Source organism: Thermobia domestica, chromosome 2 (genome assembly GCF_964235325.1).
Source record: "Thermobia domestica chromosome 2, izTheDome1.hap1.1, whole genome shotgun sequence".
In the NCBI taxonomy this organism is placed as follows: domain Eukaryota; kingdom Metazoa; phylum Arthropoda; class Insecta; order Zygentoma; family Lepismatidae; genus Thermobia; species Thermobia domestica.
In genome coordinates this window covers 250,973,727-250,985,838 of record NC_137455.1, presented here as the reverse complement: position 1 = coordinate 250,985,838, position 12,112 = coordinate 250,973,727, and the positions used below count along the sequence as shown (strand labels likewise).

Sequence of the window (12,112 nt, the reverse complement as noted above, 5' to 3'; positions counted from 1 at the left end):
TTTAGAGACATACATACTCTATTGAAAATGTCACTTACACCCCTTTGCTTCTCGCTACCTCAAATGTCATGGAAGTCTGACAGGATTGTTCAGTTCCAAATGTCAAAACCATTAGAAATTGATGTGCATCCGCAGTTTTGATATTAGGAATTTCAATCCATGTACTACCTCGATTATTCGCCACACTTTTGAGGCTATTTATCAGCCCCTATTCAACCGTTTTGCACCAAAGTTAGGGGTTAGGCTACTAGAGCTACCTAGTTTTGGCCCCGTAAATTTTGAAATAGATAGATTGAATAGTGGTTGAAACAAATAACCCTGAAACTGTGTCGAATAATCGAGATCCTACTATACATAGATTGAGATTCCTAATGTCAACACTGGATACACATCAATTTATGATTATTTAGACATATGGAACTGAATAATAATAATAATAATAATAATATCTACTCTAAAACACACAGCTTACAACACATTTTTTTTAAAAAAATGATTAAAAAGAAAAAATCATACTTTTTTTTCTTAACTGCGTTTTTTTTCTTGACAGTTTCTGAACTGATCTCTGGCCGCAACACTTTTCTTGGGTAAAAAAAAAGTCTACGAATAACAACTGGACAACGATTATTATAAGTAAAAACAATAATGAAAATAAATTTATCTTTGTGGCTACTGCATGATTTTTCACCATTGTGTTGTAATTTGCATAATAGACTAATTTACAAGCTCCTATACCAGATAAGTAAGACCACTAGGTTATTGTAATAAATAACAGATCAGGATAGACCCTAAGAACCCTAGACTTGCCACAGCGAAATACATCACCACCCTCTCTCGGAAGCACACATTGGGGAACGTCAAAATATTGTGGTCTATTTGATTGGTCTGTACCAAGAATTTGGAAATTTCGCTTCTCCGAAGGTTCGTATTATCTATGGATTGGGGATTTCCATATCCAATTGACCACCTCTAGTGTTGTTGATTTATATTTTTTTAGTATTTGGATAGTAACCTATTGAAGAGTATATATTCGCCTCTTAATGTGTGGTATATTTACCTACACATTAAGAAGCGAATATACAATAGCTGTCAAGGAATAATTATATACGTAGTGCTACAGAAAAGAAACGGCAGCGCTTGCTCCACGAAAGGATAAATTTAAAGCCATACATTAAACAGAAAAACCGAGACGCATTGGATCGACTTGAAAAACATAAAAAAAAAAGCCCTCGAATGTAAGACTCACCCTTGGCGAAAAAAAAAAACCCTACATAACTTTTAAGAATGAGAAAAGACGAATAAACATTGTAAAAACAAAGAATGAAATGGAAAAATAAAGGAACATTGTACTTACAGTCCTAAGAAAATGAAACGAAATGAAATCTTTAAGTTTTACGTCCCACGCTTATACCGGTTAGGCTAAAGGAGACGGTGATAATGAGAAATGAATGAAATGGTGGAATGAAGAAAGTGGGAGGAAACGGGAGAACCCCGAGAAAACCCACGCACACGGTTTGTCTACTACGAAGTTCACTTGGTGGGGGCTGGGATCGAACCCGGAACCCCAAGCACCAGAGATGAACGCTCTACCACTGAGCCACCGCGGCCCTTGGTACTAAGAAGAATCCACTCATTTCGTCACTGGAATTTATTCATGTGCATTTATTTGTACCTTCTTCTTAATGAAATTACGGTACAACACGTGCTTCGATAAATTTTATAGCTATCCATTATTACGCTAGTATGCGCACACATACACACAAACACAACCACCCACATCCAACACACACTCACATACACAAGAACAATGGGTTTTATTGACAGTGCAAAATTTAGGACTAAACTTTTATAACTCCAATTTAAGACACCTTTATTTTGGAGGTGAAAAATCGAAAAAGAAAGTACATTTTAAAATTAATTAATCTCTGAGGGATGAAAGCGAAAACACATAACCATTAATTTGAATTCTACATTTATTAGTTATATGTACAATGTGCACGTTTTGTCGTATAAAATAATATTCATACTATTTGTAATGCAACAAGAAACACTGATTGTCTATATTATTTGTAATACAAACAAGAAATATGTAGACAATGCAAATCTGTTGGTTATAATCTAAAACTTACAGAGATCTTTTAATAATATAAAATAAAAAGAATTAAATTTTCCTATAAATTTCGTATGAAGGAAAACACCTTTCATAGTTATTGAAAGTACAGAAATACAGCATCATATCAAAAAATCCTCACCAGCTTAAGTAGGTTAAAAATGGGGACTGCAGTAAGTATCCCACTTCTTCATCTATTATACCAGTAGCAGTTTCTTCCATCTTTTAGTTTTCGAAAGAGATGCCTTTACATTGATTTCCAAACAAAGCGAGGAGGAACAGGTCAACATGTTTCAAGCATGCCGAATCCTTTTCATCCTCAAACAACAAGGCAGATGGAAGTGAATATCTTTCTACTAACGTTTTGAAGATTTGTGGCATTTGTTCATTTGAAGATCTTTATTTTTACTCACGAATGATAAGTGTCTTTAAGGCTAGTTTGCACAACGTGAACTTTGCTCTTTTTTCCGCGGGAGTTAAATTTCATCGCCAGCTCTTTGGAAACCAAGCATCAGAGAAAGGTCCCTTTTTCTCCCAACGATGACAGATAGGAACACTGAAACAGAAAAAAAAAATCATGAACAATCATAGTGCAATTTTTCAGGTGGGGAGAAAATTTAAAAAAAAAACAATTACAATACGTCATGTGTAACTACAATCAATACGCAATAAAACGATTAGTTACTGCACTCGCTTGCATGAAGTCCCACTTTTAACGTCCTTCCATACAGCGAAATTAAACTACCATTAATTTATTTATTCTGTAATAGCTTAACTTTTGATTTTATTGCAGCTGTTAACTCTGATTGTTTAGGAAAATCAAACAAGTTGGGGGATATAAGACTTTGTATATACAGATACATGACAAATAATTCTGAAACACTCATAGAAGGCTACATTACGTATGTGCTCACAATATAAAATGCCACTCCAAGACCAACTTTAGGATGTGAGCTAAAAGTGACGATCAAGTGTATTGATACGATATTACAACTGATGAAAAAAAAAAAAACTTTGAGTTTTATGTCCTACAGTTTTGTCGGTTAGGCTAAAGGAGACGGTGATGAAGAAGACTGAATGAAATGGTGGAATGAAGAAAGTGGGAGAACCTCGAGTAAACCCACGCACACTGTGCTTGTCCACCACAAAGTTCACTTTGCGGGGACTGGAATCATAACTGATGCAGACTCATGCAGTAAGAATAGTTTTTATGGTATGAAACAAAGAAATTTCTAATAATAAAATAATATAGCTACTCATTTATCAAACACAACTAGACAACGATAGAAATTACATGTATTATCTTTCACTACTGCTATGTAACCCCCCAAAATGGAGTCAAAATTCCGCATTTACATATCGTGACAGAACTGCACTATCGGATGCAGCAATCTGACAATCTGCACACAGGTGGAATTAACCAGTAAAGGTATCCTTCTACTGTCATAAGAAATTTCATCCTGATTGGATACGATTTAGTAAGTTAAATTTATGATGCAAGACGAAACATATATTAGCATTTCAAAATATGACAAAAAAGAAAGTGAAAATTACAAACAAAATGGTGTATAACTTATGTATTCCGAAAAATAAAAAATTGTGAGCAAACGCCCCCTCACTTGTTACTGGAGTATTTTTAAAAAAATAAGACTTCTAGAACCAGAATTCTGTCACAAGCAGTAGGGTGAAAATCGTCACATTATTTGTTCTGAGCAGGGTTAGAAGTTGCGGCAGCTATTATTATTATTATTATTATTATTATTATTAATAATAATAATAAAAATAAAACTTCTCTTTGGTGAAAATTATATTTAACCCCTCTGTTCAAAAACACATTTTCGGAGGAGTACTTTTACCCATTCAAAAAAAAAAAAAAAAAAAAAAAAAAGCGCGAACACTATAACATGTGATACATTCCATATTAAAGCTTTGCTTATATATAAATACTCAAGTCAAATAAAATAATTGCTGAAGGAATAAAAATTAATAAACAAGGAAATCTTTAAAAATCTAAAATAATAAACAAATAAATAGAGTGTATCTGAAGAAGACAAGGCTAGTTGCTGAAACAGTTACATTTAAATAAAATTGGCGCAGCTGTGGCTCGGTGATAGAGCGTTCACCTTTGGTGCTTGGGGCCAATGGTTCGATCCCAGCTCACTTCAAGCGGCTTTTCTTGGAGTTCTCCAATTTTTTCCCACATTCTTCATTCCACCATTTAATTCACTTCTCATCATCACCGACTCCCTTAGCTTCAGTGCCTGATCGTGGAACGTTAAATTGAATATTTCATTTACATAAAAGTATTGCCTTATTCAACAATTATTTTATTTTATAAGTACTAATAAAATATTACTACTTTCTTTTCTTCTTACTCGGCATTTTCTTACATGGGTATTATAAAATAACATGTCAAAAACTCACCTGTCGCAACTTTGGTATGTATATCATCCTCCACAGTGATATTTCTAGAGCAGCTCGACGAGCAGAAAGGGGTCAGGGTAACGGCTTCAAGTTCAGTTAAGAAAGATTCCGTGCTAGGTGGTCTGCTGTTGATCAATTCATCATTTGCAGGAGCATTGGCCACACGCTCTGGAAAGTGGGAGTACATGCAAGGCTTATTTTGGGAAATAACATGTATTTACACCTAGGCTTATTACGACTAAATACATTTAACATGAAATGAAGCAGTTTAATTTCATGTAAACAGTAAAGTGGGTTTTTACTACATTTTGTATCATAATAAAAAAGAGCTTATAGAAAGAAAAATGAGTTGGCAGGAAAATATCAGCCATAAATTTCACATGCTTTCTGTTCTGGATATTTTCAGCGTAAAGGACGGTGTGAAGAAGAGTCCGAAATCATTCCAACCTCGTCGTGGAATGGTGCAGGAATGGCCACTTTTTAAATGGATAAAAAATAAATATTGACAAACTTGTGGACAGATAGATTTTATGGATTATTGTTTGCCCGTTGTTAACAAGAAGCAGGGATCGGAAAATCTTTGAGTTTTACGTCCCACGGTTATGCCGATTAGGCTAAAGGAGACGGTGATGATGAGTAATGGATGAAATGGTGGAATGAAGAAAGTGGGAGGAAACGGGAGAACCCCGAGAAAACCCACGCACACGGTGTTTGTCCACCACAAAGTTCACTTGGCGGGGGCTGGGATCGAACCCGGGACCCCAAGCACCAGAGGTGAACGCTCTACCACTGAGCCACCGCGGCCCCATAAGAAGTAGGAATCGGATTTGAGAACGGAGTGAGAGCGTAAAATATCGCATCTTGAACACAAAGAACACAAATGACTACCTGCGTTTTCGAACGCGGATATTTTCTGACCAAAAACACCAAGGCAAGTAATTTCTATTGCTTCATTTAAATTCTGCAACGTGTAAAAAAAAAAAAAAAAAAAGTTTTTATCTTACAATTATAATACAAGCTTGAAAAGATCAAGAGCTCCAATTCTGGGATAGGTTTTATTTTTTTAAAAAAATAAAAAAATATCCTGCTCTGGATCCGCCCCTGTTGTGTACACACCTTCCTTTTGGTGGCAGCAGATATGTAAGCCCCGAAGCAATGAGGTATGTTTTTTACTGATGGGGCTTCAGTTCCTCACTGGTAGAGCGTTCACTTCAAGTGCGTGCGGTCCCTGGTTCGATCCCAGCTCGTGCCAAGTGGGCTTTGTGGTGGACAAAGACCATGTGCCTGAGTTTTCTCGATACTCTCCCGTTTCCGCCCACTTTCTTCATACCACCATTTTTCACATTTCATTATCACCATCTTCCTTAGGCTCGGTGCTTTTCCTGGGGCGTGAAACTAAATATTTAATTTCATTTCCTTTTAATGATGAGGAATTGGTGTTCCACCTGAAAGCAGGTTTTTGACCCAAAGAGACTTCCGTTGTTAATGTGCGCATAAACATTAGGAGGATATTCCCTATGTCAAGAGCTCTCTTAAACACATCTGACTGGAACCACCACCAGCCCCCAACCACGGTCCCTAAATAAGACATTTGGTTTCCTTTGAATCGTTTCACGATTAGCAGTGGAAATCATAATAATATAGTCATGTAGAGGATACTTAATTGAGCTGGAATATATTTCTTTGAACTTCAGTGGCAACATTGATAAGTATCCATCATCACATGCTGGCACTGGAGTAAGTACTGTAATCTAAAATGCGAGGGAGCTGTGTACTCAATTAATGAACAAAATATTCGAACAGTCAAAAATCCGTTACATTATTACGATTTCCACACCGAATTCTGTAGCACAGTTACGGTAGCCAAGTGTCTTGTGAGGGTGTGTAGGTGCAACAGGGCGATGGTTGCAGTTTGAGAGTGCTCTCAACTGGGGTAATATCCTCCCACTGATTATGCACATATACAATGGGGGCACTACTTTAGCAAACGGGTCTACCAAATATTCATCGATTTTGTGGATTTTTTCACTAGATTTAAGACAGTAGTGCTACAAAAGGCTAAACAAAACATAACTGAGTGAGCGAAGGGGTTAGAACTCCCATAGGGCTCGTTGTTTCTAACTTTGAAGTCATACACGATTGGCATTGCAACAATTGCCGAGGGTCATTTCCTCGACCCTCGAGCAGTCGGTTCTACCTAACAGAAAATTCATAGGTGACATACGATGTGAAACATATTTTTTGTGAAGGAATAAAAGTGTGAATGTAAGTAATTAATGTCAGTACACAGCAAATTGAAGTGAATTTTGGGCATTATTCGAGCAGACGGTTCTACCAAATTTTGACATATTTCTTACAGTTTCATATCAGGTTAGAACAATGCATTTCTTTTAGCAGAGCATGAACTAAATCAGAAGCTCCATTGTGCTTGAGATTGACTTCAGGCGTCAGTACAAATACAGCGTGGACGTAAAGTGTAACAATTTCAGTGAATAAAACACGAACCAATTTATATCAGCTCCCCACTAAAAAGCAGGAATACTATATAACTGAGTCAGGGTAGAAGCACAGCAACAGGCTCCGAGCGGCAGCGACGGGATGCGTCCGTAGGGACCAGGCGCGTCAGCGACGGGGAATATACGTCTAAAAGAGAATAGTGGAAGACCACACTTACATATGCAATACTTTAACTGATCACTTAAAATTCATTTCAATATGTTGTACACTGACAGTAATTACTTATATTCACACTCTTATTCCTTCACGAAAAATTTTTCTTATAATATTTTACCTATAAATTTTCTATTTGGTAGAACCGGCTGCTCGAATGAAGCCGCATTTTGAGTGATAGTGAAATCATTGTAAGCGTAAGTGTGCTTTTCCATTATCCTTCTTTACGCGCATAGTCCCCGTCGCTGACGTGCCTGTTCCCTACGAACGCACCCCCTCGTTGCCGCTCGGGCCCTCTTGCTGTGCTCCTGCACTGATTCCAATAGAATGCATTTGTGCTTTTCAGTGGGCACTTAGCAAAAGTTGTTTCGTGTTTTATGCACTGTACTTAATATGCCACGCGTCGGCAAGGTTCTAGAACACAAGTTCCCCCATATAGGTTAACAGCTAGATTGGTTCTTTTCTGTATCAAAGTTTAACATTTAATTCACATAGTATTGTTGAGCGAGCGTCAGCGAGTGAAGGCGGGTTAGAGCCCCGCACGGCACGTTGTTTTCTGTCTTTGTTACAATTAAGTGGGAAGGGGGACCTGTGTTCTAGAACCTTGCCCCATGCGTCTACTCTATATTTATACTAACCCCCGTGAAGTCAATCTGCAAGTAGTAATGGAGCTCCTCATTTAGTGCATATTCTGCTATAGGAAATACAATTCTCTAACCTAACCTGAAAATGTAAGAAATGTATCAAAATTTAGTAGAACCGTCTGTTCCAGTAATGCCTCCAAAAGCATACACTTACTGTCATCTCGTTGTTTGCTTGTATTTAGCAGTCTTTCGCCTTGGCAAATAGTACCACAATGCGTACAGCTTTTATTATAGGATTCATAGTAAAAGTAGTAGTAGTAGGAACGGGTTAGAAGCCCCGCGGAGGTTGGTTGGTCCTGTTCTCGACATGAAATAGGCAAATTAAAGACTTGTCCAATTTTTTTGTACATTTTACAATCTATGGAACTGTATAGTAAAACTGCACCACAGAATGACATACTTTCCCATGCATAGTCACTCCCATATACGGTTTATTGAGAATAAAAACACATACATTATCATTTTACTACCTTCACTATTAATATTTTATATAGTATTCTACCTAAAATATTTAATTTGATACAGGCGTCTGCAAATGTTAACCTAATGTAGGTATCCTCGTTCTTTCTACGGTATTTTAATACACTGTAATAAGAAACCGTAGGCAACGCTGTATGAGGAGCTAATCTTCAAAATTACAATACTCAATCTGCTGAATTTTACACAGACTGCACCTAGATAGGAATAGGATAGGAATTATACTTACTTGTCTTAAAGCTGACCTTTATCACAGGTGCCTTTCACAAAACACATTATTTATATTCACACAATCATAACACGATTCCGCAAATGGCTCACGAATCCCAGCATGCACTGCTCAAACTGAAGTTACAGTACGGGGAACGTCCGCGCTTTTTAGCACCTAAAAAAGACGTCTATTTTTGGTGATGTTCGACACGTGATACTTTGTACCATTCTGGCACGTGATAAACACGTACAATTTAGGTCATGTTTGACACGTCATTTTTGTTACCATTTTGGTACGTGATAAAGACGTTCCAAATTTTCAAAAGACGTCATTTTGAATTCGAACCCCAAAAAAAGACGTGTTTATGACGTGACTGTGCTACTTGGGTAGCAGTTAGCTAATTTTGTTCAGCCAATTAACCGCATTTCAACACTGGACTAATAAAGAATACTGTCTTTGAGAGAAAACATAAATGCGTATATATGTGATTTCTACAGTTCAAAATAATGTTTTCATTTTAATGAATATTTTCCTTAATGTACCGTTATTTCTGAATTTATTTCATAAGATTGCATTTCTTTAGCCTATTATTTATTGATTTCATGTGTAATAATTTCAAAGATAATGAGGTCTGGACACATTTCTCATTAATTTGAGTTATGTTTCTAATTATAATTCCTATTAAAGTTTTAAAATACTAAATTACAGTATAATTTTAATGTATTTTAATGCATTTCCCTTCATTCGCAAAGGAAAGTTTAAAGTAAACAGTATGTTCGGGATTACCCCGACCACTGGGGCAATCCCGAACATATGAACATTTTTAAAACATCTCACTGATTTATTGAAAAATGTTATTTTTGACTTTCCTCTGCATTTTAGTAGAAAGGAAAAGCTCCAAGCTTTCTATACACAAGAAATGTTAATGTTTTATCTCTAAAAACAAAGGAGTTATTTATAATCAAAGCTTAAGTGTTCGTGAATACCCCGGTCTCCCCTACATACATACATACGGATACACATACATACTTTACTTTTATTATTCCCCTGTAACTCCCGTAGAGATGACTGGGGTGTCTTACCCCCACAGCGTTTGGATATATATATATATATATATATATATATATATATATATATATATATATATAGAGAGAGAGAGAGAGAGAGAGAGAGAGAGAGAGAAAGCATATGCTTTGTGAATCCCCCCTTGACGAGTTTCTGGCTACGCCTCTGGACCCTTCAGGCATTTCGGTCCTGTGCTATTCTTGTCATCTTGACGTAAGTATTGCACTAGGGATGCGCACGAGACGAGACGAGACGAGACAGGATTTTCCTGACAAAATTCGAGTCGAGACACGGCTCTTCCAGTAGAGAAATATACATTTTTCGAGTCGAGACATCACTTTTACAGCACATTTTCAAGACGAGACAGCCACAAATCTTGTCTCGTGCGCATACCTACAGTGTATATTGCACATATAGGTAGATATTCTGTGTAATGTGATTTACATTGGAAGATGAAAATATTGGTTTTAGTTCCATATGCAATAATTCTATGTGCATCGAAAGTTTTTTTTGACTCGTTTTTCTTATAAGGGGGCGCGGTGGCTCAGTGGTAGAGGGTTCACCTCCGATGCTTGGGGTCCCTGGTTCGATCCCAGCTCGCGCCGTGTGAACTTTGTGGTGGACAAACACCGTGCTCGTGGGTTTTCTCGGAGTACTCCCGTTTCCTCCCACTTTCTTCATTCCACCATTTCACTCATTTCTCATTATCACCGTCTCCTTTAGCCTAACCGGCATAATCGTGGGACGTTAAAGTTTCATTTCATTTCATTTCGTATTTCTTATAACTAATACTACCAATAACATCTACTTTGTGGTGTACATCATCGCACAGCAGTGGCGTAGGGAAGGGGGGCCCAGAGGGGCCGGGCCCTCCCAAAGAGGTCCGACAATGTACTTTGATGTTTGTAATTTTTTATGTATTTTTATGTTTATATATTTTTTGTTTGTAATGTTTCTATATGTACCTATAACAGCACTTTTCCCCCACCCAAACACACATCCTGGCTACGCTACTGTCGCAGAGCAACGATGTTTATCAGTAGGCTCCGGATTCTTAGGTTCGAACCTATTTTATTCCTGTACAGTGAATGCAAAAAATTCGTGTTTTCTTTACATTTCAAGTTGCTATAATTAGAACTATATTAGTTTTATAGGACCTAAAATGTCCTAATTGGGGGGTTACGGCCTAAACAATTCTAAATTAGCTTTTAGAACCTATAACGTTCTAAATGATTCTTTATAGTTATTTTTAACCTGAAAAATACTTTCAACCACGTAGTCAACCAGTTTTCAACAATGCAATAACAAGGTTCCTTCACACAGCATGTTTCTTTGTAATTTGCGCCTGCGATTGTGAATAAGCGAGGCAGCAAGTTCATTTTTAGCAACAACAGGTGCGCGGTCATTTGATAGAAAGTTCAAGCTGATGGCGTTGACCTCTTCTCCCTGTCAGTAACGGACATTGTGTCAGTGTTCTAACCTTGTAAGAAAGGAGAAGGAAGTGTGTTTATTGGGATTGCATTTGGATCATATCAAATTTGTACGAGTTCTCTTAACATTGAAGATTGGAATTGAAAAGGAAAGATCATGCCGAAACAAAAATAATCCAAAATTGCTCTAATTCGAGAATGGATAATATCGGACAACTTTACAACTGATGGCAAAGCCATCTTTTGCCAAGCATGTGAGTTTAATAAATTATTATTTTAAGAATTTTATTTTTTAATGTTTTTAAACAATTAGGATTATTCATATATAGCTAGGAAGCCCATTTTACAATGAGAGCCGGGACTCCCTCATGTTATTCTATGTAAGGAACTGCCAAAAAAAAAAAAAAAAAAAAACATTCGACGTTGGCCATCGCTGTTAAGGAAGTTTTACAATTGCTTTGGCCAAATGAAGAAAAAGATAGACTGAGAATGCTTGAAGGCTTTCCATCCTCGCATGTTGGACTCCATCGTGTAGCAGAAATCATTCGAGAATTACACCCAATCGTCAACGACATAATTTCATCTGTAAAGAAGGCTTTCTTGAAAGCTCCTAACAGAGTGGCTACCTTCAAGGATATGCTTCCAAACACACCACTGCCACCACAGCCCGTTGTGTCCCGTTGGATAACGTGGCTCTCAGCAGCACTGTACTATGCAGATAATTTTGAAAGCATTGTTCGGGTCATTGATTCACTCGACGAGATTGAAGCCGCTTCAATCACGCCTGCGAAAAAAGCACTGAAGTCACAGTTTGCTGTACAATAACTAAGTTACATTAAAGCCAACTTTTCTCATCTGCCTCAAAGCTTCACTGAATTGGAGAAGAAGTCCCTTGCACTAACAGAAGCTCTTCAAATTCTTCAAGAAGTGAAAGAGAAAAAAGTACCTGGGGAAGTTGGAACAAAAATTGGGGACAAGTTGGAGGCGGTTTTGAAACGCAGTCCTGATTTCACACAGATACAACTTGTGGGCCAAATTTTTCGTGGAGATAATGTCCAAGAAAATTTGCTATGGAATCCAG

The 12,112-nt window shown here is 37.2% G+C and overlaps 1 long non-coding RNA gene across 1 annotated transcript; it reads right to left on the bottom strand.

Annotated features, from left to right (window-relative positions):
- Positions 1-1,661: 1,661 nt before the first annotated feature.
- LOC145679807 (uncharacterized) lies at positions 1,662-8,654 on the bottom strand. The gene is made up of 3 exons (XR_014130562.1): positions 8,555-8,654; positions 4,535-4,702; positions 1,662-2,666 (listed from the first exon to the last, which is right to left on the bottom strand). It is a non-coding gene; the product is annotated as an uncharacterized LOC145679807 (long non-coding RNA).
- Between the last annotated feature and the right edge of the window lie 3,458 nt (positions 8,655-12,112).